This window comes from Ovis canadensis, chromosome 6 (assembly GCF_042477335.2).
Source record: "Ovis canadensis isolate MfBH-ARS-UI-01 breed Bighorn chromosome 6, ARS-UI_OviCan_v2, whole genome shotgun sequence".
Taxonomy (NCBI): Eukaryota; Metazoa; Chordata; class Mammalia; order Artiodactyla; family Bovidae; genus Ovis; species Ovis canadensis.
Genome location: NC_091250.1, coordinates 87,363,114 through 87,390,451, shown reverse-complemented (window position 1 = coordinate 87,390,451; position 27,338 = coordinate 87,363,114). Strand labels below are relative to the sequence as shown.

At 38.8% G+C, this 27,338-nt stretch overlaps 1 protein-coding gene across 10 annotated transcripts in view; it reads left to right on the top strand.

Moving 5' to 3' along the window:
• The window catches only part of CLOCK (clock circadian regulator), a 120,792-nt gene that overhangs the window by 19,052 nt on the left and 74,402 nt on the right, over window positions 1–27,338 (top strand). For 5 of the 10 annotated variants that reach the window (XM_069594106.1, XM_069594104.1, XM_069594113.1 and 2 more), the window contains exon 3: window positions 12,357–12,443. The exons of the other annotated variants lie outside the window; for them this stretch is intronic. The gene's annotated coding sequence lies outside the window, so the exon portion shown is untranslated. The remainder of the gene's footprint in view (window positions 1–12,356; window positions 12,444–27,338) is intronic. 10 annotated transcript variants of the gene reach the window in all.

Genomic DNA, 27,338 nt, shown 5'->3' with positions numbered 1-27,338 from the left:
TTTTGTTGTGTCTTTTTCTGCTTTTGGTATCAGGGTAGTGCTGGCATCATGAAATGAGTTGGAAATGTTCCTTCCTGTTTAATTATTTGGAAACGTTTGAGGAGGACTGGTATACTCTTTTTTAAATGTTTTGGAGAGTTTTTTCCTGTGAAGCCACCTGGTCCTAGGCTTTTCTTTATTGAGATCTGCTTTTATTTCTTGAGTTGTTGTCATTGTCCAACGCTTTGTGACTCCATGGACTGCAGCATGCCAGGCTTCCCTGTCCTTCACCATCTCCTGGAGCTTGCTCAAACTCATGTCCATTGAGTCAGTGATGCCATCCAACCATCTCATCCTCTGTCATCCCCTTCTCCTCCTGCCTTCAATCTTTCCCAGCATCACGGTCTTTTCTAACGAGTCAGCTCTTCACATTAGGTGGTATTGAAGCTTCAGCTTTAGCATCAGTCCTTCCAATGAATATTTAGGATTGATTTCCTTTAGGATTGATTGGTTTGATCTCCTTGCTGTCCAAGATTACTCTCAAGAGTCTTCTCCAGCACCACAGTTCAAAAGCATCAATTCTTCAGCGCTTAGCTTTCTTCATGGTCCAACTCTCACATCCATACATGACCACTGGAAAAACTTTGACTATGCGGACCTTTGTCTGCAAAGTAATGTCTCTGCTTTTCAGTATGCTGTCTAGGTGTGTCATAGCCTTTCTTTCAAGGAGCAAGTGTCTTTTAATTTCATGGCTGCAGTCACTATCTGCAGTGATTTTGGAGCCCCAGAAATAAAGTCTGTTTCCATTTTTTCCCCATCTATTTGCCATGAAGTTATGGGACCAAATGCCATTATGTTAGTGTTTTGAATGTTGAGTTTTAAGCCAGCTTTTTCACTCTCCTCTTTCACTTTCATCAAGAGGCCCTTTAGTCCCTCTTCACTTTCTGCCATAAGGGTGGTGTTATCTGCATGTCTGAGGTTATTGATGTTTCTCCAGCAATCTTGATTCCAGCTTGTGCTTCATCCAGTCCAGCATTTCTCATGATGTACTCTGCATAGAAGTTAAATAAGCAGGGTGACAATTTATAGCCTTGATGTACTCCTTTCCCAATTTTGAACTGGTCCATCGTTCCATGTCCAGCTCTAACTGTTGCTTCTTGACCTGCATACAGATTTCTCAGGAGGCAGGTAAGGTTTATTTCTTGATTAATTCACTTTAAGTTATTCTCTTGATTTTGCTGAGAGCGATGAGGATTTAGCTTACTTTTGCTGTCCTTAATCACTCATCTCTCTTCATCCCAAAGTTTGAAACAGTATAATTAGTTCTTTCATTTGGTACCTGTGCAGTTGTAAATAAAGTGCTTCTTAGACATTATATTTTAAGTCCCTGCTATGTAAGATAAGGATAGTAGAGCCTTTATCCATTTCTCTATCTTGTCTTTTCTTCTCTTTCACTTTCATTTCTACCTTTTCTTTTGTGTTTGACCCGGTTGATCACATAACATTTTTATTCTGTTGTATAAGGAGATTTAAGACATTGCAGTGGTTAAGACTCCACGCTCCCACTGCAGAGGGCACAGGTTTGATCCCTGGTTGGGGAACTGAGACCCTGCGTGCTGCATGGTATGGCCAAAACAAAACAAAAACATTCAGGCTTTTCAGTAGGTTGATTCTAAAAGCTGAACACAATAAATTATAGTTACTCATTGAGCTGTTTGTTTTTTATGAGTACAAAGTTATAATGGAAGTCAAAAAAAAAATAGGATATCAAGGTAAGTTTGGTTATCTTAGGGCAAATTTTTTCACAATCATGCCACTAGTTTGCCTTATATTCTGAGTTGTTTGTTTAATCTTGTCCATCTTCCCCTCCTGCAGTCTGTAATTACCTTTTTTCCCTTGGTAGAAATGTTTCCTGCTTGAATCACAGTATCTTATTTGTTGGAAGGAATCCCTGGTTTTCCTAGAGACATCCCTTTTAGAGTTTTCCTGCTTCTTCCTTCAGTCTTCGTAAGAAGGAAGCCTGCTGAGTGTCTGACATTCTGAGATATTCTTTCACTGCATTTCTGGGTTAGATATACTGTTCCTTAGATGTCACACCTTCCTGTTTCATGGCATTCTCCCCTTCTTGCTGGAATATGTTCCAGATTAACTTCAGTATACAGGATACTTAAGATGTAAACATTCTTGAATGCCTAAACGTGGCTTTTACCTGGTTCATAATTGCTTGGTAGTTTGAGTGTAGAAATTTAGATCCAGAGTGAATTTTCTTTTGAACTTAGGAGCTTTTCTCTCTTTTGTTTAGATCAAGATGGTAGGAAATCTGATGCTACTCTGAGTCTTGTTATATTTTAATAACCCTTTCCCTCTCTCTCTTTGGAAACTTTAGTATCTTACTGTGTCTTTGAAGTTCTGGACTTTTATAGTTACATATCTAGGTATATGGCCAGTAGGTCACTTGTGTCTGACTCTTTTTGTGACCCCCATGGGCTGTAGCCTGCCAGGCTCCTCTATCCATGGAATTTTCTAGGCAGGAATACTAGAGTGGTTGCCATTTCTTCCTGCAGGGGATCTTCCCAACCCAGGGATCGAACCCACATTGCCTGTGTCTGCTACATTGGCAGGCAGATTCTTTACCATTGTGCCCTCAGTGAAGCCCCGTGTCTAGGTATGTTCAGTTCAGTTCAGTCGCTCAGTCGTGTCTGACCCTTTGCGACCCCATGAATCACAGCACGCCAAGCCTCCCTGTCCATCACCATCTCCCGGAGTTCACTCAGACTCATGTCCATCGAGTCTGTGATGCCATCCAGCCATCTCATCATCGGTCGTCCCCTTCTCCTCCTGCCCTCAATCCCTCCCAGCATCAGAGTTTTTTCCAACGAGTCAACTCTTCTCATGAGGTGGCCAAAGTACTGGAGTTTCAGCTTTAGCATCATTCCTTCCAAAGAAATCCCAGGGTTGGTCTCCTTCAGAATGGACTGGTTGGATCTCCTTGCAGTCCAAAGGACTCTCAAGAGTCTTCTCCAACACCACAGTTCAAAAGCATAAATTCTTTGGTGCTCAGCCTTCTTCACAGTCCAACTCTCACATCCATACATGACCACTGGAAAAACCATAGCCTTGACTAGACAGACCTTAGTCGGCAAAGTAATGTCTCTGCTTTTGAATATGCTATCTAGATTGGTCATAACTCTTCTTCCAAGGAGTAAGCGTCTTTTAATTTCATGGCTGCAGTCACCACCTGCAGTGATTTTAGAGACCCCAAAATAAAGTCTGACACTGTTACCACTGTTTCCCCATCTATTTCCCATGAAATGATGGGACCGGATGCCATGATCTTTGTTTTCTGAATGTTGAGCTTTAGGCCAACTTTTTCATTCTCCTCTTTCACTTTCGTCAAAAGGCTTTTGAGTTCCTCTTCACTTTCTGCCATAAGGGTGGTGTCATCTGCATATCTGAGGTGATTGATATTTCTCCCGGCAATCTTGATTCCAGCTTGTGTTTCATCCATTCCAGCATTTCTCATGATGTGCTCTGCATATAAGTTAAATAAGCAGGGTGACAGTATACAGCCTTGACGTACTCCTTTTCCTATTTGGAACCAGTCTGTTTTTCCATGTCCAATTCTAACTGTTGCTTCCTGACCTGCATATAGGTTTCTCAATAGGCAGGTCAGGTGGTCTGGTATTCCCATCTCTCTCAGAATTTTCCAGTTTATTGTAATCCACACAGTCAAAAGGCTTTGGCATAGTCAATAAAGCAGAAATAGATGTTTTTCTAGAACTCTCTTGCTTTTTCCATGATCCAGTGGATGTTGGCAATTTGATCTCTGATTCCTCTGACTTTTCTAAAACCAGCTTGAACATCAGGGAGTTCACGGTTCACGTATTGCTGAAGCCTGGCTTGGAGAATTTTGAGCATTACTTTACTAGCATGTGAGATGAGTGCAATTGTGTGGTAGTTTGAGCATTCTTTGGCATTGCCTTTCTTTGGGATTGGAATGAAAACTGACCTTTTCCAGTCCTGTGGCCACTGCTGAGTTTTCCAAATTTGCTGGCCTATTGAGTGCAGCACTTTCACGGCATCATCTTTCAGGATTTGAAACAGCTCAACTGGAATTCCATCACCTCCACTTGCTTTGTTCGTAGTGATGGTTTCTAAGGCCCACTTGACTTCACATTCCAAGATGTCTGGCTCTAGATTAGTGATCACATCATCATGACTGTCTGGGTCGTGAAGATCTTTTTTGTACAGTTCTTCTGTGTATTCTTGCCACCTCTTCTTAATATCTTCTGCTTCTGTTAGGTCCAGACCATTTCTGTCCTTTATCAAGCCCATCTTTGCATGAAATGTTCCCTTGGTATCTCTAATTTTCTTGAAGAGATCTCTAGTCTTTCCCATTCTGTTGTTTTCCTCTATTTCTTTGCAGTGATTGCTGAAGAAGGCTTTCTTATCTCTTCTTGGTATGAGTTGTTGTTATTCTGTCTGAACTCTCTGGAGTTGATAGACCTTTTCTGTTGAAATGCAGGTGTTTTCATTAAGGTATGGGCAATGTTCTCACTGTTTTTTGGTAATATTTCTTGGTTTCCTATGTTCTTCCACTTTGGAATGCTCATCAGCAGAATATTGGCTTTCTGGTTTGATCCTTATGTCATATCTCTCATGTTTTCTGTCATTGCCTTTTTATTCCTTATTTTATTTCTTTAGCTAGATGTTCCTGCTTTTCTGTGAATGTCTATAAGCAGATTGTAAGTATTGCAGTATCTTTGCTTATTTTCTGTTTGTATTATTTTAAGAGGCAACATGGTATAGTTGTTAAAAGCATATACAATAGAACTAGACTGCTAGACTGTGTCTGTTAAGATCCCAGCTCCACTACTTAATAACCATATGACCTTAGGTAAATTATTTAACCTTTCTGTGCTCTGTTTCTGAACTATGAAATGAGGATAACTACTTTGTGGGCAAAGGAGTTCATATTTGTAAAGTATTTACAACAATTCTCGGTGTTGTAAAATTTGTATCATTGTAGCATTCTGTTTGTGTTTTATTGAATGCAGTTTCTTTAGGAGTCTCTTAAGGATATTTTGATTGTTTAATCCTTTTCTTCTGTACCTGAATACTTTGTGAGTCTTCTGGGGTTAATTTATTATTTACCTTTGTCTTTTTCTAGCTGTGGTTTTTCCTCATACGAAATTACATAGTTGACTCATGTATATTGCTACAGGAATGTCTTGATTACTTTCTGTAGCTACAGTGGGGTGTTTTTTTCTTGTTGGGTAGGTGGGTTTTTTTCAATTGCTTTCTCTGTTTGAAAAGACTGGTTGGTAATTCTTAGTCCATAGATGGAGTGTCTTGTCTGCTGGCAAGTTCAGGTTTAGAGCAGAAGAGCAGGAAACCTATTGTGATTCTCAGGAGCTTTCTGTTTGTCGTATTGACAACAGACTTGCTCGACGGTAACATTCCTCTGGTTTCATTATGAACAGGTTGCCAGATTTCTACTAGATTTCTTTAGAAAAGAGTGGCACAGTTTTTGGCTTAGGGGTGCCATTGGGCCTTGCCTAGCCAAGGAGTGGGTGCAGAGAAAGGAGACAGGTAACTTTTTCCTAGGTCACCAGTATTCAGCCTCTTTATCTGCTAACTTGAGTCTAGAGTCTCAGGAGGATTGACTCAGGCCTCCATGGTAGTCCCTCTATGTGTGAATTTTGCACTGTGTTTTCCCTAGTTTTGCTTAACCTGTTAACACACTTTGGATCTTCTTTCTATTCTCTAGAAATTTACTGTGTCGGTTCATCTCTTCGTAACTTCCTACTCCATTCTTTTTATTGTTTTATAGCTCTTAAACTTTTTGTACTTCTGTGCTGTCTTACCAGTAGGCATTCCAAAGGGGAAAGTAAGACAAAACTGTCATCATTATCTTTCATTCTCCAGGTTTTCTTTTTTTAAGGAAAAAAAAAAAAGAATGAAAGGAATTGTCGCTTCACTTCTAAGTATTTCTGTAGTTAAAAAGTTCTGATTCAAACAGTATAAAAAGATATTTTTTAATACCTCTAGGTGTTAGCTCCTGGTCTTGTTTTTGCTGACTGTATGTATAGAGCTTCTCCATCTTGGGCTGCAAAGAATATAATCAATCTAATTTTGTTGTTGACCATCTGGTGATGTCCATGTGTAGACTCTTCTCTTGTGTTGTTGGAAGAGGGTGTTTGCTATGACCAGTGCGTTCTTCTGGCAAAACTCTATTAGCCTTTGCCCTGCTTCATTCTGTATTCCAAGGCCAAATGTGCCTGTTACTCCAGGTGTTTCTTGACTTTCTACTTTTGCATTCCAGTCCCCTATAATGAAAAGGACATCTCTTTTGGGTGTTAGCTCTAAAAGGTCTTGTAGGTCTTCATAAAACTGTTCAACTTCATAGACTTGGATTACCGTGATATTGAATGGTTTGCCTTGGAAACGAACAGAGATTATTCTGTCATTTGTGAGATTGCATCCAAGTACTGCATTTCAGACTCTTTTGTTGACCATGATGGCTACTCCATTTCTTCTGAGGGTTTCCTGCCTGCAGTAGTAGATATAATGGTCATCTGAGTTAAATTCACCCATTCCGGTCCATTTTAGTTCGCTGATTGCTAGAATGTCGACATTGACTCTTGCCATCTCCTGTTTGACCACTTCCAATTCACCTTGATTCATGGACCAGACATTCCAGGTTCCTATGCAATATTGCTCTTTACAGCATTGGACCTTGCTTTTATCACCAGTCACATCCACAACTGGGTATTGTTTTTGCTTTGGCTCTATCCCTTCATTCTTTCGGGAGTTATTTCTCCACTGATCTCCAGTAGCATACTGGGCATCTACCAACCTGGGGAGTTCCTCTTTCAGTGTCCTTTCATTTTGCCTTTTCATAGTGTTCATGGGGTTCTCGAGGCAAGAATCCTGAAGTGGCTTGCCATCCCCTTCTCCCGTGGACCACATTCTCTCAGGCCTCTCCACCATGCCCGCCCGTCTTGGTCAGCCCCACAGGGCATGGCTTGGCTTCACTGAGTTAGACAAGGCTGTGGTCCTAGTGTGATCAGATTGACTAGTTTTCTGTGAGTATGGTTTCAGTGTGTCCGCCCTCTGAAGCCCTCTCGCAACACCTACCATCTTACTTGGGTTTCTCTTACCTTGGATGTGGGGTATCTCTTCATGGCTGCTCCAGCAAAGCGCAGCCCCTGCCCCTTACCTTGGACAAGGGGTATCTCCTCACCGCCGCCCCTCCTGACCTTGAATGTGGAGTAGCTCCTCTAGGTCCTCCTGCCACCCGCGCAGCCACCGCTCCTTGGACTTGGGGCTCAGATCATGAGCTCCTTATTGCCAAATTCAGACTTAAATTGAGGGAAAACCACTAGACCATTCAGGTATGACCTAAATCAAATCCCTTATGATTGTACAGTGGAACTGAGAAATAGATTTAAGGGACTAGATCTGACAGATAGAGTACCTGATGAACTATGGACTGAGGTGGCTGATATTGTACAGGAGACAGTGATCAAGACCATCCTCAAGGAAAAGAAATGCAAAAAAGAAAAATGGCTGTCTGAGGAGGACTTACAAATAGCTGTGAAAAGAAGAGAAGCAAAAAGCAAAGGAGAAAAGGAAAGATATAAGCATCTGAATGCAGAGTTCCAAATAATACCAAGAAGAGATAAGAAAACCTTTCTCAGCGATCAATGCAAAGAAATAGAGGAAACAACAGAATGGGAAAGACTAGAGATATCTTCAAGAAAAGTAGAGATACCAAGGGAACATTTCATGCAAAGATGGGCTTGATAAAGGGCATAAATGGTCTGGACGTAAGAGAAGCAGAAGATGCTAAGAAGAGGAGGCAAGAATACACAGAAGAACTGTACAAAAAAGATCTTCATGACCAAGATAATCACGATGGTGTGATCACTCACCTAGAGCCAGACATCTTGGAATGTGAAGTCAAGTGGGCCTTAGAAAGAATCACTATGAAAAAAGCCGGTGGAGGTGATGGAATTCCAATAGAGCTATTTCAAATCCTGAAAGATGATGCCGTGAAAGTGATGCACTCAATAGGCCAGCAAATTTGGAAAACTCAGCAGTGGCCACAGGACTGGAAAAGGTCAGTTTTCAGTCCCAAAGAAAGGCAATGCCAAAGAATGCTCAAATTACCACACAATTGCATTCATCTCACATGCTAGTAAAGTAATGCTCAAAATTCTCCAAGCCAGGCTTGAGCAATATGTGAACCGTGAACTTCCTGATGTTCAAGCTGGTTTTAGAAAAGTCAGAGGAACCAGAGATCAAATTGCCAACATCCGCTGGATCATGGAAAAAGCAAGAGAGTTCCAGAAAAACATCTATTTCTGCTTTATTGACTATGCCAAAGCCTTTGACTGTGTGGATCACAATAAACTGGAAAATTCTGAGAGAGATGGGAATACCAGACCACCTGACCTGCCTATTGAGAAACCTATATGCAGGTCAGGAAGCAACAGTTAGAATTGGACATGGAAAAACAGACTGGTTTCAGATAGGAAAAGGAGTATGTCAAGGCTGTATATTGTCACCCTGCTTATTTAACTTCTATGCAGAGTACATCATGAGAAATGCTGGGCTGGAAGAAGCGCAAGCTGGAATCAAGATTGCCGGGAGAAATATCAATCACCTCAGATATGCAGATGACACCACCCTTATGGCAGAAAGTGAAGAGGAGCTAAAAAGCCTCGTGATGAAAGTGAAAGAGTGAAAAAGTTGGCTTAAAGCTCAACATTCAGAAAACGAAGATCATGGCATCTGGTCCCATCACTTCATGGCAAATAGATGGGGAAACATTGGAAACAGTGTCAGACTTTATTTTGGGGGGCTCCAAAATCACTGCAGATGGTGACTGCAGCCATGAAATTAAAAGACGCTTACTCCTTGGAAGAAAGTTATGACCAACCTAGATAGCATATTGAAAAGCAGAGACATTACTTTGCCAGCAAAGGTCTGTCTAGTCAAGGCTGTGGTATTTTAGTGGTCATGTATGGGTGTGAGAGTTGGACTGTGAAAAGAGCTGAGCGCCGAAGAATTGTGCTTTTGATTCTGTGGTGTTGGAGAAGACTCTTGAGAGTCCCTTGGACTGCAAGGAGATCCAACCAGTCCATTCTGAAGGACATCAGCCCTGGGATTTCTTTGGAAGGAATGATGCTAAAGCTGAAACTCCAGTACTTTGGCCACCTCATGGGAAGAGTTGACTCATTGGCAAAGATTCTGATGCTGGGAGGGATTGGGTGCAGGAGGAAAAGGGGACGACAGAGAATGAGATGACTGGATGGCATCACCGACTCCATGGACATGAGTTTGAGTGAACTCTGGGAGATGGTGATCGACAGAGAGGCCTGGTGTGCTGCGATTCATGGGGTCGCAAAGAATCGGACATGACTGAGCGACTGTGCTGAACTGAACTGAACTCTTTGTGATCCCACAGACTAGCCCAGCAGCTCCTCTGTCCATGTGATTTCCCAGGCAAGAATACTGAAGTGGGTAGTGATTTTCTTCTCCAGGGGATCTTCTTGACCCAGGATCAGACCCGGGTCTCTCGCATTGTGGGCGGATTCTTTACCGCCTCAGCCACCAGGGAGGGTAAAATACTTCTATATGTTTTTTTAAAAAGTAAAGATATTTTCTTACATAAACTCTATCATATCTAACCAAATTAACCATAGTTTCTTAATATTATATATTACCTAGGTCTTATTCAGATCTTTTCCACTTGTTTGAAAAATACCTTTTTATGTTATTTGAATCAGAATTAATATGGGATATTAGCAGTTAGTTATGTTTCTTGAGTCCTTTTTTTCTTATGAGTACAGTTTATTCGGGAAAAGAGTGATATTGGTTTGTAGATCCCTTTGATAGACAATGTTTGTACCAGCTATGTATTACATAGTTCTGTTCCAGTTTGTTAAGAGTTCAAAATCTTCTTCAAATAAGACATGCTTTTGTTTTAATGGAATACATATAGAACAGTAGTACAGAATAGAATGATGAACTCTCAGCTTTAATAACTATCAACTCAGGACCTGTCTTGTTTCATATATACCTTCAGCTATGTACCTTCTCCTGAATCTGTTTGAAGCATATTCCACATCTAATTCATCTGCACATATTTCTGAGTATATATATATAAGAAACTAGGTCAGTTCTATAGAATATTTCTCATTCTGAATTTATCTGGTTGCTTCTTGATGTCATTTTACTTACTCCTTTTCTATATTGATTTAAATTGAAAGTTTGATCTAAAGCAGTGTTTCTCAAGCTTTTTTTTTCATTATTATTCCTTTAAAGGCCCTTTTTAGACACTTTTTTCCCCTTTGTGGTCTGTTCCATGAGACCCAAGAGTAGAGCATTGTGCTTTGGAATGTAAGAAACCGTTTTAATTTCTATTGAAGATTTTTTTCGCCCCTGGATGTGACACTGCAACTATTAAGAATAGACAATATAAAGATTTGATTCTGTAGTTTGACTCTGTTGTTGTTGTTTAGTCACTAAGGTGTGTCCGATTCTTTGTGACCCCATGGAGTGCAGCATGCCAGGCTTCCTTGTCCTTCACTATCTCCTGCAGTTTGCTCAACTCACGTTCATTGAGTTGGTGATGCCGTCTAGTGATCTCATCCTCTGTTGCCCCCTTCTCCGCCTGCCCTCAGTCTTGCCGAGCATCAGGGTCTTTTCCAGTGAATTGGCTCTTAACATCAGGTGACCAAAGTTTTGGAGCTTCAGCTTCAGCATCAGTCCTTCCAATGAATATTCATTGTTGATATCCTTCAGGATTGACTGGTTGGATCTCCTTGCAGTCCAAGAGACCCTCAAGAGTCTTCTCCAGCACCACAATTTGAAAGCATCAGTTCTTTGGCACTCAACTTTATTATGGTCCAGTTCTCACATTTGTACATGACTACTGGAAACACCATAGAAAAACTGGAAAAAGCAGAGTTTGACTCTTTACATAAGAACATTTTATAAGTAGGATATGTTATAAAAACATATTTGCTAGGGGGTATCAATATTCATTTCAGTGAGTAAAACTCCATGAGGGCAGGAATTTGGTGTTTTTTTCCCCTTGTCATTAGATATGTAGAACCTATCATAGTAAGTGAATGAATGAGCAAGGAACAGAATTTCCAACTCCTTGTCTAACGGAACTGCTAGTTAAAAGAGAAATAACCCAGTTAATGTTGTGAAATCTTTTGTTTTTGTTAATCAGTCTTTAAAATTGTACTTTTCCTATTGAAGGGTAATTAAAATTCTTTTAATATGGTGGAAAGAAATATCATTAACATTTCTAATAATTTTCATTTCCAATTGTTAATAAAAATTAATGATGATCATTGGACTGTTCATAAAACCATACTGGAAATAGAGAGTAATAAAAAGCACCTATCTCATAGGGATGTTGTGAGGATTAAATTAGTTAATACATGTAAAGCACTTACAGCTAGACTTCACACATAATAAAATGCTTAACAACTATTCATTAGTAATTGAGGATGGTGCTGGGGCTCTTCTTTCCCTTCATCTTGCAGGAGGGCTCCTGATGGTTGGTTGATCAGTTCTTCCATTCATAGTGAGGTTGGCACTTTTCTCTCAGGCCCTTGCAAAAGCTCCATGAAAGGATCATCCTCCTTAAGACTTTCCATCAACCTTCTTCCCAGGGGTCCTCTTCTAAGACCCTTGATGATAGAGGACTGAGAAAAGCTGCAGAATGGTTATTATATTGCAGTCAAGTGGTGAGGGCTTAAAATGAACTCTGCCTGTTAGCTCTGTGTGACTGAGTGATGCCGGGCAAATTGTTTTAACTCCTTACTTTCTTCTTTTGCCCATATACCTTCTCATCTCTTTTCTTACTCTGAGCAGCCACACTCGACTTCTTTTACTTTCACACAATGCCATATCCTCTCCTACATCTGCCCCCTTTGAACATGCTGTTCCCTTTAATGTAACATATTCTTTCTTTCCCCTCCCCAGTTGCTTTATTTGGCCAGATCCTACTCATGCTTGCATTAATTGCCTCTCTTTTAGGAGACATTTTCTAACAAATTCCCACCAGACTAATTTGTGTCTCTGCCGTGCTCCCATTTCACACCATCATGGTTTTAAAACCTTTCATCCCATTTGAAGTGACCCTACAGACTGAGCTCCAGAGGGGTTGATAGAACCTGACATGTTCATTGCTGCGTCCCCAATTCCTGGCACATAGGAAACCTCAATTAATGTGGTATACATGGATGGAAAAAAAAAATATACTGGCAGTATTGTTACTTAGAATTTGGTTAACATTATTTCCATAGCTGCCCTTGTTTCATGGATTTTTTTTTTTTTTCCCTGTAAAGCTGCTGAAACTTAGAAGCTGATTTTGTCACAGTGTAAGATGACTTTGGAAAATTCTGCATTCCTTTTAGATGAATCTTTACAACTTGGTGAGTTTCACTAGATATCTTCAGTCTTCATTTTGAGCTCAGAAGTATGCCTTCTCTTCTTTTTTTTTTTTTGACATAAATATTGGGTACAGTGAAGTTTGCAGTCTCCTTGCAAGAAGCATAGGACAGATTATTATAAAAACATTTAGAGCATAGCCTGCTAACTGCTTTGATAGCTTTTATTTATCTTTAGAATTTTTATTCTCAAGAGAAGTGAAAAATTATTTATTGAAAGATAATGATATCCAGATGTATTTCAGCAGTTCTTGAAATTCTTCAAAGTTACCATCTGAAAGTAAGAACTACAACTTGTCTTTTCTTTTTTGAGAGAAAGGTGATTTGCAAATGAATGAAAAGTAGACTAAGGATTACTTTGTGTCAGGTTTTAGGTTTAGAGATCAGTTGACTGAGGTAAAGACGGGCCAGTCACCTGCTACAACTCCAGCTTATAAGTAGGTCTGTCCATCCAGGGACACACTACCAAATCCAGCCTACTGCCTGTTTTGTATGACCTGTGAACTAAGAATAGTCTTTACATTTTTAAATGGTTGGTGGAAAAAAATCCTGGAAGAAGAATACTACTTTGCGATATGTTAAAATTATATGAAACTCAGGTTTACTGTTTATGAATAAAGCTTTATTGAAATACAGCCGATCTTATTTTTTCACACATTGTGTATGCTGTTTTCAGGCTATAGAGGCAGAGTTAGGGAGTTGCATCAGAGACCTTAGGGCCCAGAAAGCCAAAAATATTTACTTTATGACCTTTTATAGAGTAAATTGGAGAAGGAAATGGCAACCCACTCCTGTTCTTGCCTGGAGAATCCCAGGGACGGAGGAGCCTGTTGGGCTGCCATCTATAGGGTCGCACAGAGTCAGACACGACTGAAGCGACTTAGCAGCAGCGGCAGCATAGAGTAAGTTAGCTGACCTCTGCTCTACCTAGTTGGAAAAGTATTTATAGATTGAGTGCTAAGATAAAAAATGAGTTGGGGAAAATTAGAGGGAGACAAGAGTTAATAAGCAATTCTCAGTGAGTGAACTTACACTTTTTTTCTATCCTGGAAAGTGGAATCCATATTCTCATTAGACCTGTGTTGCTGTTTTCAAGCGGGCAATAAGTTGATTCTGGTATTACTTTTCTTCTAAAGTGAATGTAAATGGGCATATTAGGAAGAAAATTAAAATAGTACTCTCAGTTTTTTACCAGGTTTTAGTGTTACCATAATGTCTTAAGCAGTGTGTGCGTGCAAGTCGCTTCCGTTGTGTCCAGCTTTGCAATCCAGTGGACTGTAGCCCGCCTGGTTCCTCTGTCCATGGGATTCTCCAGGCAAGAATACTGGAATGGGCTGCCATGCCCTCCTCCAGGGGATCTTCCCAACCCATGGATCAAACCCATGTCTCTTATGTCTCCTGAATTGACAGGCAGGTTCTTTACCACTAGTACTAGCTGGGAATCCTGCTTCAACAGACTGTCCTCTAAATCATGATTAAAAGAAGCAGATAATCAAGCACACAAAAATAGTAGGTCATATTGCCTTGCTTAAGCCACACCCTCATGGGAAACAGCAGTAATAAAAATTAAGCCATGAATGAAAATTGGACTTAGTTATATTGTTTAGGGTTGGTAAATTTTGTGCTAGCCACTGCGGTCATATGATTAATTCAGATTAATAGAAAACCAGTGTAAATTGTGTTAAAGAAAAATAAAAAAGTTCTAGCTAAACCGTAAAAAGCTATAGCTAAAATAAAAATAAACTACGAAAGTGACTTTAACAGTTCTTGATCACACGACAGCTAAGACTCAAACCAGGATTAGATAACCCATATGCTTAGCCCTAAACTCAGATAATTACAGTAACAAAATTATTTGCCAGAGTTCTGTTAGCAATAGCTTAAAACTCAAGAGACTTGATGGTGCTTCATACCCCTCTAGAGGAGCCTGCTCTATAATTGATAAACCCTGATAAAGCTCACCAGCATTTGCTAATTCAGTCTGTATACTGCTGTCTTCAGGAAATTCTAAAAAGGAATAATAGAAAGTATAATTATTACACATAAAAATATTAGGTCAAAATGTAACTTGTGGGATGGGAGGAAATGGACTATATTTTCTATTTCAAGAACATATTTCTTATTATAGGAAAGTTTTTATGAAACTAAAAACCAAAGGAGGCTATGGTAATAAGAATAGAGTACCTAGTTGAATCAGGCCATCAAGCATGCACACTTCACCCATCACCCTCCTCAATTATTAATAACCTTTATAACCTCTTAGCAAGTACCAAACACGTGTGAGGAGATAAAATCATACTAGAGGGAAGCATACTAGAAAGTGTGCTTGGATAAATCAAAGGCTAGCGTAAATAAAACCACCTAGTTTATTTTACCCTCAGGAGTTTCATAATTTATGGATACTTTAAATCTGTCCCAAATTTCCCACAAATTCAACTGTTATAAGCAGATTAAATAAATTATTCACCCACTATTTAAAGTATAAGAGATGGAAATTTAAAAATTTGGGGTGCTATGTGGAAAATACTGTAAGGGCATGATTTAAAAAAAAGAATTGAAAGTAATAACAAACGTTTCCCTTTTTACTTTTTATATAATGATTTAACTAGGAAATTTTTTACAAAGAGAACTTAAATCCCCGGAAGCCAGATGAGTTCCTTACGAACAGTTTATAAGAACAAACTCATCTATATAGCAAAATTCTGAGAAGATTTATAAGTAGAGATGACAAGCCTAACAAGCCTGATGAGAGCTGGTTGTCCAAAAAAAAATAATCTTAGATCTTAGTTCAACTTTACAAACTATTAAAAAGTCAGAAAGTTTAATGTATTTTTAAATGTTAATCTAAAAAGTTTCAGCTCCTTAGAAACAGGGTACAACCTTATCTGGAAAGTAAAATAACACCATAGTTGCCTTAAAAAATAGCCATCGATTAGTTGTTCAAGCTTGGCAACATATTGACCTTAATACCAACAATAAATCAACTCCTAGTTTAATACTGGACTAATCTATTAATTAAAAGAAACAATAATGTTAATATGACTAACAGGAAATGTTTCTTCTTGCATAAGCTTATATAAGTAATGGAATCATTGGTAGATAACAAATCTAAGTCAATGTTAAATTATTTATTAAAATTACTCTTAATCTGACAGAGGTATGCACCTACTAAAAGATTTTAAAAAAGTAAAAGGAACTCAACAAATACAAACCTTGCCTATTTACCTAGAGTGTCACCTCTAGCCTGACTAATATTAGAGGCACTGCTTGCCCAGTGACATCTATTATCCTGACCATGCTAAGGTAGCATAATCGCTTGTTTTCTGAATAAAGACTTGTGTGAGTGGCCACACAAGGGTTTCCTATTTCTTAATCAGTGAAATTGACCTTCCTGTGAAGAGGTGGGAATAACAAAATAAGATGAGAAGACTGATGGAGCTTTATTTAATTAATGCCCCGCCCCCAAATGAACTAAATCATCATGGGATAATAACACTTTTATATGGGTTAGTGGTTTTGTTTAGGGTGATCTCAGAGAACAAAAAAGTCTCTGAATGATTAAAATTTAGACCAAATAGTCAAAATGTTTGATCCCTTACTGATCCAAAAAACTGATCAGTGGAGCAAGTTACACTACAGATAACAGCATAGTCCTACTCTAGAGTTCATATCGACAGTGGGGTTTAGAATCTTGATGTTGGGTCAGGACATCCCAATGGTATAACCAATATTAAATATTCATTTATTCAATAGTTAAGGTTTTATGTAATATGAGTTTACACCAGAGTAATCCAAGTCAGTTTCTATTATATATTTCTCCCAGTACAAAAAGATAGAAATAAGGCCTACCTACTTTTCAAAAGCACTTTAAAACTAATTAATGATATAATCTTAATTCATGAAAACACCCTGCCTGAGAACACAGGTAGACTGCAGAGCCTAGTAATTGTATAAAAAAATCGTTATTATTAGAGGTTCAACTCTCCTCCTAACAGAATGTTTAAAATTAACATTCTAACACTCTTCATCCTGTTTCTTCTAGCCGTGGCATTCCTCACACTAATTGAATGAAAAGATATTAGGTTACATACAACTTTGAAAAGAACCAAACTTCACTGACTCATATGGCCTACTATAGCCTATCACCAACACAGTTAAATTATTAAAGAACCACTATGACCAGCCTGTCTTCGATTTGCATATTTATTATAACATCCATTCTAAAAGCATCTGGTAGTATATACCTTTTGTGCAATTTCTGTTTTTTTCTATGTAAGGAGTTTATATGTAAAGGACATTATCTGTTTCTATGTAAGGAGATATATCTGTTACCATATTTTTATGTAAAAGTACTAATATATTATTTGGAAAGTGGTTGATGGCTGACTCAGTGGAACAAGGCTAGTATGTACATTGGGAACTAAGGAACATGGTCCCTTTTGGAGTCAGTGGAAAGATTGGAGGATATTTTTAAGGAGTCTTCTGCAGCCTGACAGAGGCAAATTAAGTCCTCTATTAGGAGATTTAAGACCACAGTTTTAGGATCTACCTTTCTTGTGCTCTTTTCTGTGGCTTCCCTAGTGGCTCAGATGGTAAAGAATCCACCTGCGATGTGGGAGACCCAGGTTCTTTCCCTGGGTTGAGAAGATCCCCTGGACAAGGAAATGGCAACCCACTCCAGTATTCTTCCCTGGAGAATTCCATGGACAGAGGAGCCTGGCAGGCTACTGTCCATGGGTTTGCAAAGAATCGGACATGACTGAGCAACTATTACTAACTTCGTACGTCTCTAGAACATTTCACAGTTCTGTGCAGTTTGACACATTTACCACTCTGCATCCTAGTTGCTTTGTTTTCAGAATAGAGAAAAATAATACCTTTCCTGTCTGAAAGCAGGAATCTTAGGTTTGCTAAACTATAAGTTTCTTAAGGGTGAGTACCATGCCTAATTTTTAAAAAATTATTGATCTCTTTGTAACTATCATAAATCTGGCACATACTTGGCACGCAGTCAATGTTTGTTGAGTAAAAGTACATGATATCTTGTATCTCAAATAGTTGTTATTTCTATGAATGATCACAGTAATTCCAGTTCATTTAAGGATTTGTTTACTGGGATTAGGTGTCTTTTTGTTACTGTAGGAGAGAATTTTGATGAAAACAGTAATTTGTCTAAGTTATAATAATTTTTTGACATCTTGAGGGATAAGATTTAACAATATCAAATCTAGAAACCTTTTGATAATAAAACTAAAAATATGTATATACTAAAGCCACTCTTGAGTAGGAAGTTTTATATATTCTCATCTGAGTCTTCTAAAACTTTTCCCAACTCTTCAATTTAATCTCTTTTTTAATGAAACTTCCCTGTTTGATTTACTCAAAAACCTATGTTTTAAAATCGTGTCTTGCAGAATACCTTATAAAGACCAAGACAATTTAAAAGGTGTTTCAGTTCAGTCGATCGGTCTTGTCTGACTCTTTATAGCTTTCTGTACAGTCCAACTCTCACATTCATACATGACCACTGGAAAGACCATAGCCTTGACTAGATGGACCTTTGTTGACAAAGTAATATCTCTGCTTTTTAATATTCTGTCTAGGTTGGTTATAACTTTCCTTCCAAGGAGTGAGCATCTTTTAATTTCATGGCTGTAATCACAATCTGCAGTGATTTTGGAGCCCCCCAAAATAAAGTCAGCCACTGTTTCCACTGTTTCCTCATCTGTTTGCCATGAAGTGATGGGACTGGTTGCCGTGATCTTAATTTTCTGAATGTTGAGCTTTAAGCCAACTTTTTCACTCTCCTCTTTCACTTTTCATCAAGAGGCTCTTTAGTGCTTCTTCACTTTCTGCCATAAGGGTGGTGTCATCTGCATGTCTGAGGTTATTGATATTTCTCCCAGCAGTCTTGATTCCAGCTTGTGCTTCATCCACCCCAGCGTTTCTCATGATGTACTCTGCATATAAGTTAAATAAGCAGAGTGACAATATACAGCCTTGATGTACTCCTTTTCCTATCTGAAACCAGTCTGTTGTTCCAGTCTAGTTCTAACTGTTGCTTCCTGACGTGCATTCAGGTTTCTCAAGAGGCAGGTTAGGTGGTCTGGTATTCCCATCTCTTTCAGAATTTTCCACAGTTTATTGTGATCCACACAATCAAAGGCTTTGGCATAGTCAATAAAGCAGAAATAGATGTTTTTCTGGAACTCTCTTGCTTTTTCCATGATCCAACGAATGTTGGCAATTTGATCTCTGGTTCCTCTGACTTTTCTAAAACCAATTTGAACATCAGGAAGTTCACAGTTCACATATTGCTGAAGCCTGGCTTGGAGAATTTTGAGCATTACTTTACTAGCATGTGAGATGAGTGCAATTGTGAGGTAATTTGAGCATTCTTTGTCATTGCCTTTCTTTGGGATTAGAATGAAAACTGACCTTTTCCAGTCCTGTGGCCACGGCTGAGTTTTCCAAATTTGCTGGCATATTGAGTGCAGCACTTTCACAGCATCATCTTTCAGGATTTGAAACAGCTCCACTGGAATTCCATCACCTCCACTAGCTTTGTTCGTAGTGATGCTTTCTGAGGCCCACTTGACTTCACATTCCACCAGGGAAGCCCTTAAGTACAAGAATACAGTCTCTCAGAAAACCTCCTATAGAGACACAGAACTTCAGATCTAAGTACTAACATCAAAGATTTTGAGGGAGGAAAGGAAGCCAGGTTGAAAGAAGAAGGGGGAGAAGGCAGGAGAGGGGGGGCAAAAGGGGTGGACTTACAGACATCTCCTGCCACCTACAGATACCCAGGCATTATGGGACTTTTCCCTGGGCCTCCAGAGAAGGGAGGACTGGAACTTGGCCCTACCAGAAATCAGACCAGACCAGAACCAGAATTCGAGTTCTCTGCCAAGAGGAGGTGATCAGTCTCCAATCCTCAGCTCAGGCTGAGGGCCCTTCGACCAGATTCCTGCATCCAGGACCAGGGGACTAGAAAAACAGGGAAGGATAGGAAGGATTAAGGAGAGGAGAGAGAGAGGGAAGGGGAGAGAGGTCAATAAAGTCTCTTGTTCCTTACTGGTCGGAGCACTCTGGCCAGTTGTCCGCGTCAGGAGGAGACCAGGGACAAAAGGGTCCCAGTTGTGGCTGCTGGGTCTGGTCCATTGGCAGGCAAGCTGGCCCCTGAGTACCCTGAGTGGTCAGGATGTCAGTCTCAGCAAAGAAGAGTCCTGCCAGAGCCGCGATTTGTTGCAGGAAGAGGGACTCCTTTCAGGGCCGGAAACTGGGCTCTTGTCTAACACTCGGTAATGAATTGTCCGAGGAGACCCATGTGTTGACAAAGCAAGAGATTTTATTGGGAAAGGGCACCCAGAAGCCCCTGTGTATTCTTAAAGGTGAAGTCGCTCAGTCGTGTCCGACTCTTTGCGACCCCGTGGACTGTAACCTACTAGGCTTCTCCGTCCATGGGATTCTCCAGGCAAGAATACTGGAGTGGATTGCCATTTCCTTCTCCAGGGGATCTTCCCGACCCAGGGATCGAACCCGGGTCTCCCGCATTGGAAGCAGACGCTTTTTCTTGGCACCTCTTTAATATCTTCTGCTCAGGAGATACAATGGCTAAATCTAATACATGACTAAACTGATTCCTAAACTGGAGGAAGACGAATGCCCTAAAGGACTTTATTTACTCCTTTTAAAAAACAGACACTAGATTATAAAAGGATATTGTTGTTCTTAGGAGGTACATGTTTAAGTATTTGGGAGTAAAAGGGCATGGTATATGCACCTTACTCTCAGATGTTTCAGAAAATATGTTCATCTGTATGTGAAGATGACGATGTAGATGTTAAAATTTGGCCGACTGGGTAAAGTATATATAGGAGTTCTCCTAACATCATAGTTAAATAGTAATATAATTTAGAACTTTAAAAAAAAATCTTAGGTATAGTTTATTAAACTTTCATTTATCGTGTACTTTTCTTTAATGTTCACTTCAGCTTGTTTTAATAAAAATATATTTAAGTTTTCCCTTAGTTCCATGAATATGTTTTTTTTTAAAAAAAGTAGATCTATTTTTTATTATCTTAAATATTGAAGGAAATTCAAGAGTAAGGATCTGTTATAATGTTTTTCAAACTGGGTGTAAAGAATCACAGACTTTTTGGTGAGCATTTACATTGTGATATGCATATTTTTAAAGTACATTACATTTAATCATTTTATTTCAGAGCAGCATTATGCTTACACCTTGTTTTGATATGCTTTTTCAAGTTTGGCTTCCCTTGTGGCTCAGCTGGTAAAGAATCCACCTGCAGTGCAGGAGACCTGGGTTTGATCCCTGGTTTGGAAAGATCCCCTGAAGAAGGGAAAGGCTACCCACTCCAGTATTCTGGCCTGGAGAATTTAACATATAGTCTGTGGGGTCACAAAGAGTCAGAGACGACCGAGTGACTTTAACTTTTCAAATTTAGCTAGACCAGAGCTTAGATGCTAAGCCTCAGAAGCTTTGTGTTTTCTTACCTCCTTTTTTCCAGATACAGACTGTGGGAACTGGTGATTTGGAGCTCAATATAGAAAATTGATTATATATATTTTGAGAAAAAAATACTATCTTAGAATTATCTAGTTTGTACATACAAGTTTAACTTCAGGGTAGACTTTTATTGCCCTCATAATGTGGAAAGGATCCATACATAAGACTATTCTTCAGTAATTGTCCAGAAAAAGAAAGTAAATATGACTTTTAGTACCCAAGTTGGAGGCAGACTGATAATAGAAACCTAGTTCTACTAGACTTAAGTTTCACCAAGTAAAATAACCAAAAAATTAAAAATAGAAAGATCAAGGGACTGATGTAGTATTGCTAACTTTTAAATGCTTTTTATTGAATTAAAACATGCATATCATACAGTGCATAAATACCAAGTGTCATTTTGATGAAATTTTATGAAGTGAGCACTTGTTTAATCAATACTAATACCAAGGTCAAGATATAGAACATTTTCATCAATCCTGGAGCCTCCTTCATGCCCCCTGACAGTCATCATGCTCTCCCAAAGGTAACTATTATTCTGGCTTGATTCAGTCTTCATTGGTATTGTCTATTTTTGAACTTCATTTTTTTTATGATTAACATCTTGTTGGCAGGCGTCATTCATATTGATTCATATGGCAGTAGCTCATCCTTTTTCATTGCTTTGTAATACTTCATTATTTGTATATACTGCAATTTCATCCATTGTACAGTTGATGAGCATTTGGTTTATTGTCAGTTTTTGACTACTATAAACAGTTCTGCTATGAACATTCTTGAGTGTCTTTTGGCACATAGGTATGCCTTTCTGTTGGATAAATAACCAAGGAGGAACATGCTGAGTCTCAGGGTATTTGGATGTTTAGCTTTTGTAGATGCTTCCTAGTTTAGTTTTCCAAAGTTGTTGAATCAACTTACACTTACACCCGCATTGTACACAAGTTTTTGTTTCTCTTCATCCTCAATAACACTTGAAATTATTAGTGTTTCAAATTAATAACTGTTCTGTAAATCTGGGAAATAGATGGGGAAACAAGGGAAACAGTGTCAGACTTTATTTTTTGGGGCTCCAAAATCACTGCAGATGGTGATTGCAGCCATGAAATTAAAAGATGCTTATTCTTTGGGAAGGAAAGTTATGACCAACCTAGACAGCATATTCAAAAGCAGAGACATTACTTTGCCAACAAAGGTCCATCTAGTCAAGGCTATGATTTTTCCAGTAGTGATGCATGGATGTGAGAGTTGGGCTGGGAAGAAAGCTGAGCGCTGAAGAATTGATGCTTTTGAACTGTGGTGTTGGAGAAGATTCTTGAGAGTCCCTTGGACTGCAAGGGGATCCAACCAGTCCATCCTAAAGGAGATCAGCCCTGGGATTTCTTTGGAAGGAATGATGCTAAAGCTGAAACTCCAGTACTTTGGCCATCTCATGTAAAGAGTTGACTCATTGGAAAAGACTGATGCTGGGAGGGATTGGGGGCAGGAGGAGAAGGGGACAACAGAGGATGAGATGGCTGGATGGCATCACCGACTCGATGGACGTGAGTTTGAGTGAACTGCGGGAGTTGGTGATGCACAGGGAGTCCTGGCGTGCTACGATTCATGGGGTTGCAAAGAGTCAGACACGACTGAGCAACTGAACTGAACTGCTGTAAATCTAGTGAAATTTTTTGTAGTTTTAGCTTGTCATTCCCTGATAACTTAAAAGGTTAGCACATATTTATATATGCTTATTGATTCTTTGTTTTATCCTCTTTTGAGAAATGCCTTTCATGTTATTTGCCTATTTTTCTATTGGATTGTCTATCTTACAGATTTGCAGTTCTTTATTTCTAGGATAAGTTTCTTGATAGATTAAGTAGTGAAGACCTCTATCCTACTTCTTTACTGTTTTAATATTTTATACTAATATAATTTGTTAATTTTAATAAAGTCTGTTTTATCAAACTCTTCTTTTATGGTTAGTGCTTTGCATGTTTTAAGGATTCTTTGTCTCAAAGCCAAGAAGATAATTCTGCTATGTTTCCCTCTATAAACTTGAGTGTTTAGGTTTTTGCATGGTGTTTGGTAGGATTCATGTTTTATTTTGTTTTCTACTTGGAAATTCATTTGGTTCAGCATTATTTATCGAAAGGACTATACTTTCCTATGGAATTCAGTAGTTAAGGTGACTGTTTATTTGTGGGTCTATTTTTGGACTCTGCTTCTGTTCCATTGGTCTCTTTGTTGTTGTGCCAGTGCCATACTCTTAATTATTATAGCTTTAAATTCTCCAGCCTTTGTTATTCAACGTTGCTTTGGTTGTTCTTGCCCTTCTGAATTTCAATTAAGATTTTATACTCAGCCTGTCAGTTTCCTAAAGAAGTAAATAAATAATAAATCTCTACTTAATATTAAGCATGTTAAGTATTATTTCTTATTATTATTGTCTAGTTTAATGTTGAATCTGTAGATGGATTGGATATATTAAATATCTTTCCATATTGAGACTTTCAATACATTAACCATAGTTTACTATCTCCCATATATTTAGATCTTTTAAAGTTACTGTCAGAAATGTTTCGTTTTGTGTGTAGAGGTCTTCCACATCTTTTAACTTTTAAAGTTAGTTATATTGTGATTATTTTTTTTTAAGTCCTTACAGTTTATAAGTTCATACTAGAGTATTTACAGATGAAATAATATAGTTTGGGGTATTTGATTCAAATAATACAGAGGAAGATAGGAAAGAATGGGGAAGGGACAGAATAGGTGAAACAATATTGACCATGATTTGATAATTATTGAAAATAGGTGATGGATACATGAGTTAATCATTACTCTTTTTTTACTTTTGTGTGTATTTGAAATTTTCCATAACAGTAGGCTTAAAAATACATATTAACTAAAGATTGAAACCCAAATATATAAGAATTCAAAAGTTTATAATAATTCTTTAAAAGTAACTCTCATTTCATTACTCTGGAATCATTGGTAAGTGAAAGCTCATTTATTTTCTATTTTCTGCACAGGCTTTATTCCAGGATAACCAGATAGTTCAGAGGGAAAGTTGACTTTATGTTATAGAAGAATCATAGGTATTAAGAAATGCTACTACCTATGATTGAGGATTAGAGGCTCACCACAGTGCAATTTCTAATAGAACTGTGATCTAGATAATGACCAGTTGTGTGCATGCATGCTCAGTTGATCAGTCGTGTCTGACTCTTTGCAACTCTATAGACTGTAGCCCACCAGGCTCTTCTGTCCATGGCATTCTCCAGGCAAGAATACTGGAGTGGGTTGCCATTTCCTCCTCCAGAGGATGGAATCTTCCTGACGTGGTCATTGAACCTGCGTCTCCTGCATTGGCAGGTGAATTCTTTACTGCTGAGCCAACTTTAACTACTAAAGCCATCAGGTGAAATTCTGTTGGGAAGTAGATATAATACAATGCATAGGCCAAAATGGAGGAAGCCTCTGTGTGACTGATAAGAACGAAATACTCAACAGAATACCAAAAGCAGCTAGCTATGTAAGGACTCTGAAAATTAATGATAGGCAAATTGAGAAGTCGTAACTTGAAAAATAGCCTGTATAGTGGTGAATATCCCTTTTCTCTCTTTCCATGACCCAGCTTTGACCATATAGTGGGCTGAACTAGGGAACTGCACAGTGGGTATGGAAGTTTGCAAAAACCCCAAGAGAAGACCCTTATTTCTTACCAGAAGGCAAGGAAAAGGAAATCACCTCCCCTTTTTTTTCTTTTTCTCTCCCAAGCCTGCCCTGAGACCATCTCTGCCTATAAAGTTGCATTGCCATGGTGGCACAAACACTAAAACTGAGAGAAAACCATTTTTCTTGTCAGAGGATTTGGGGAAAAGGCCTGTGGAATTGATGCATGCTGGAGAAATCTCACAGGGAAGAGGGCTAATGAGAAGGGAGACTCACAAAGGTCCCACCTTACTCACGAGCTACACATGCATGGACAGACCCAAAGAAACACAGAAAAGACAGAGAACTGACCTATGATGTAAACCACTGTCAAATCCTAGACTTGCTGGAGTGATGCATGCAGAGGATGAACCCAAGTAACATAGTAAAGACTTTGCAAACTGAGCTGACAGTAGTACTACCACCCTTAGAAGGCAATATATAACTTGTAGTATAAACTTAGGCAAAAAAAAAGTCAGATTCTCCAGAAGACGTTAACAGAATCTAATTTCATAAACTAATATTCAGAATGTCTAGGATATAATACAGTTATTTTACATACAAAGAAACAGGAAAATCTGACTATTTTTTACAAGAAAAGACAATAAATAGATGCCAACCCTGAGATGATTCAGATGATGGAATTATCAGAAAAAGAATTTAAAGTAACTGCTATGTTATATCCCTGGGCAGTGAGGCAAAAGTGAACATTTTTGAAATGAATAGAATGATAGTTCTCCTCTGATACAGAACCATATAAAAGAAACAAGTGGTAATTTCAGAACTGAAAATATATGAAACACAAATTTACTACATGGACTCAATAGGAGACTTGAAGATAATCATCAGTGGAAATCTCAAATCATGTTTCTTCTGTATCAAGGGTATGTCTCTCTTCTATAATGCTTGTTTGTTATGTCTAGGTTGCATCCTGTGAAGCCTGGTCATAGGTCTTCTAGCTGAGTTAGCATGCCATTTACATATCCTCTTTTATCCTTGATTATTCTTACATGAACGGCTTCCCTCATGGCTCAGCAGTAAAGAATCTTGCCTGCCATGCAGAAGATATAGGTTCCATCCCTGGGTCAAGAAGATCCCCTGAAGAAGAAAATGGCAACCCAGTATTCTTGCCTGGAATACCCCATGGACAAAGAGAGGAGTCTGGTGGGCTACAGTCGGTGGGATTGCAGAAAAGTCGGACATGACTTAGGGAATAAACAACAACTCTTACTTGAATACTGCAAATGTGTCTGTATCAAGGGAGTTCCAACTCCCTTGGAGTATCAAAGGAACTTGATACTTGGAGTATCAAGGGAATAGATTCAAATAGGGTCTTGGCCTGTGATTTTCCCAGACCTTATCATTTCAGGTGGGGTTCAAGCAGTCAGTCAGTGGATTGCAAAAATAATAGTCAGCTAAGGTACTTAACATATCCATGTAGTTTTGCTTGAGAGCTTTAAAAGTAAATATGTATAGAAAAGTGGAAATGGACAACATATACATAAATCATGCACTGTAAAATCTTACGATTTAAAGGAAATGAATTTTATCTTGAAAATAAATGTAGATATAATAATTTTAGTGAAGAAAAAAATACATTGATAATGACAGTTTTCTGAATAATATGTGGTTCAGAATGCATCAAAACTTATTTGAGCTGGTTTTCAGGTGATTGTGAACTTGCCTGACCTACTTGGCTGCACAAAAGCAACTTGGTAGTTTACCGAAATTTTAATAGATCAAAACAATGATTGCACTGCAAAAGGAGGAATATTTGTGGCCTTGACAATGTAAGTGTTGGTAGTATTTATGTGCATCTGGTGGCCTCATTGATGAAGTATATGTCATAACGTTGTTATAAGATTTATACGTATTAGTTGTAAGTTATTAAACATCTCATGAGCTGACCCTAAACCTATTATTTTCACAGTATTACTTAATCAAATTACTTGACGGGTCCCTGTAGTTTTATAGCACTGATAAAATTCTGTACTTCTTTTGAGTTGATATAATTTACTCTCTTTTTCTGGAGACCCATCTCAGAAGTTTACATAAAGTGCCTCTTAAAAATAAAACATTCCAGAAAGGCTGGGATCTATCAATCCTGTTAGACATCTGTTTGATACTTACATGTTGAGGTCCTTTAATGGACCGTAACCTGGTGGTCCGGAGTCGACGATAAGAAGGTAAAGGAGAGAAAGAGGCTGATATTCCTTGGTTTACGCAGAAAGCCAATAAAGCCCCTGACACGAGGCTTGCTTTGTTCACGGGAGGCCTCAGGTGCTCTCTAGATCGGGTGAAGGCGCAGAGCGCCTTCTCGAGAGGGTCTTAGAAGCCCAGGCAGGAAAGTGAACTCAGAGAGCCTCTGCACTCCAAAGAAATAGCCTGAGAGAGAAAGAGAAAGAGGGACACGGGGACCAGAGCTCTGATGGAGCAAAGGTGTTTTAATCAACATGGTGTGGGCATATATACTGTCTTACAAGGTAGTTATTCTCAGCAAAGATAAAGATTAAAATTCCAGACTTACACAAAACATAGGCGATCCATATTAAAGAGAGAGAGAGTTGTAAACAGTCACTTTTACCATATGGTTCACAAGAAGGAAGAGGGTACTTAATCACTGTATAGAAAAACTAATGAAGGAAATACCTGGA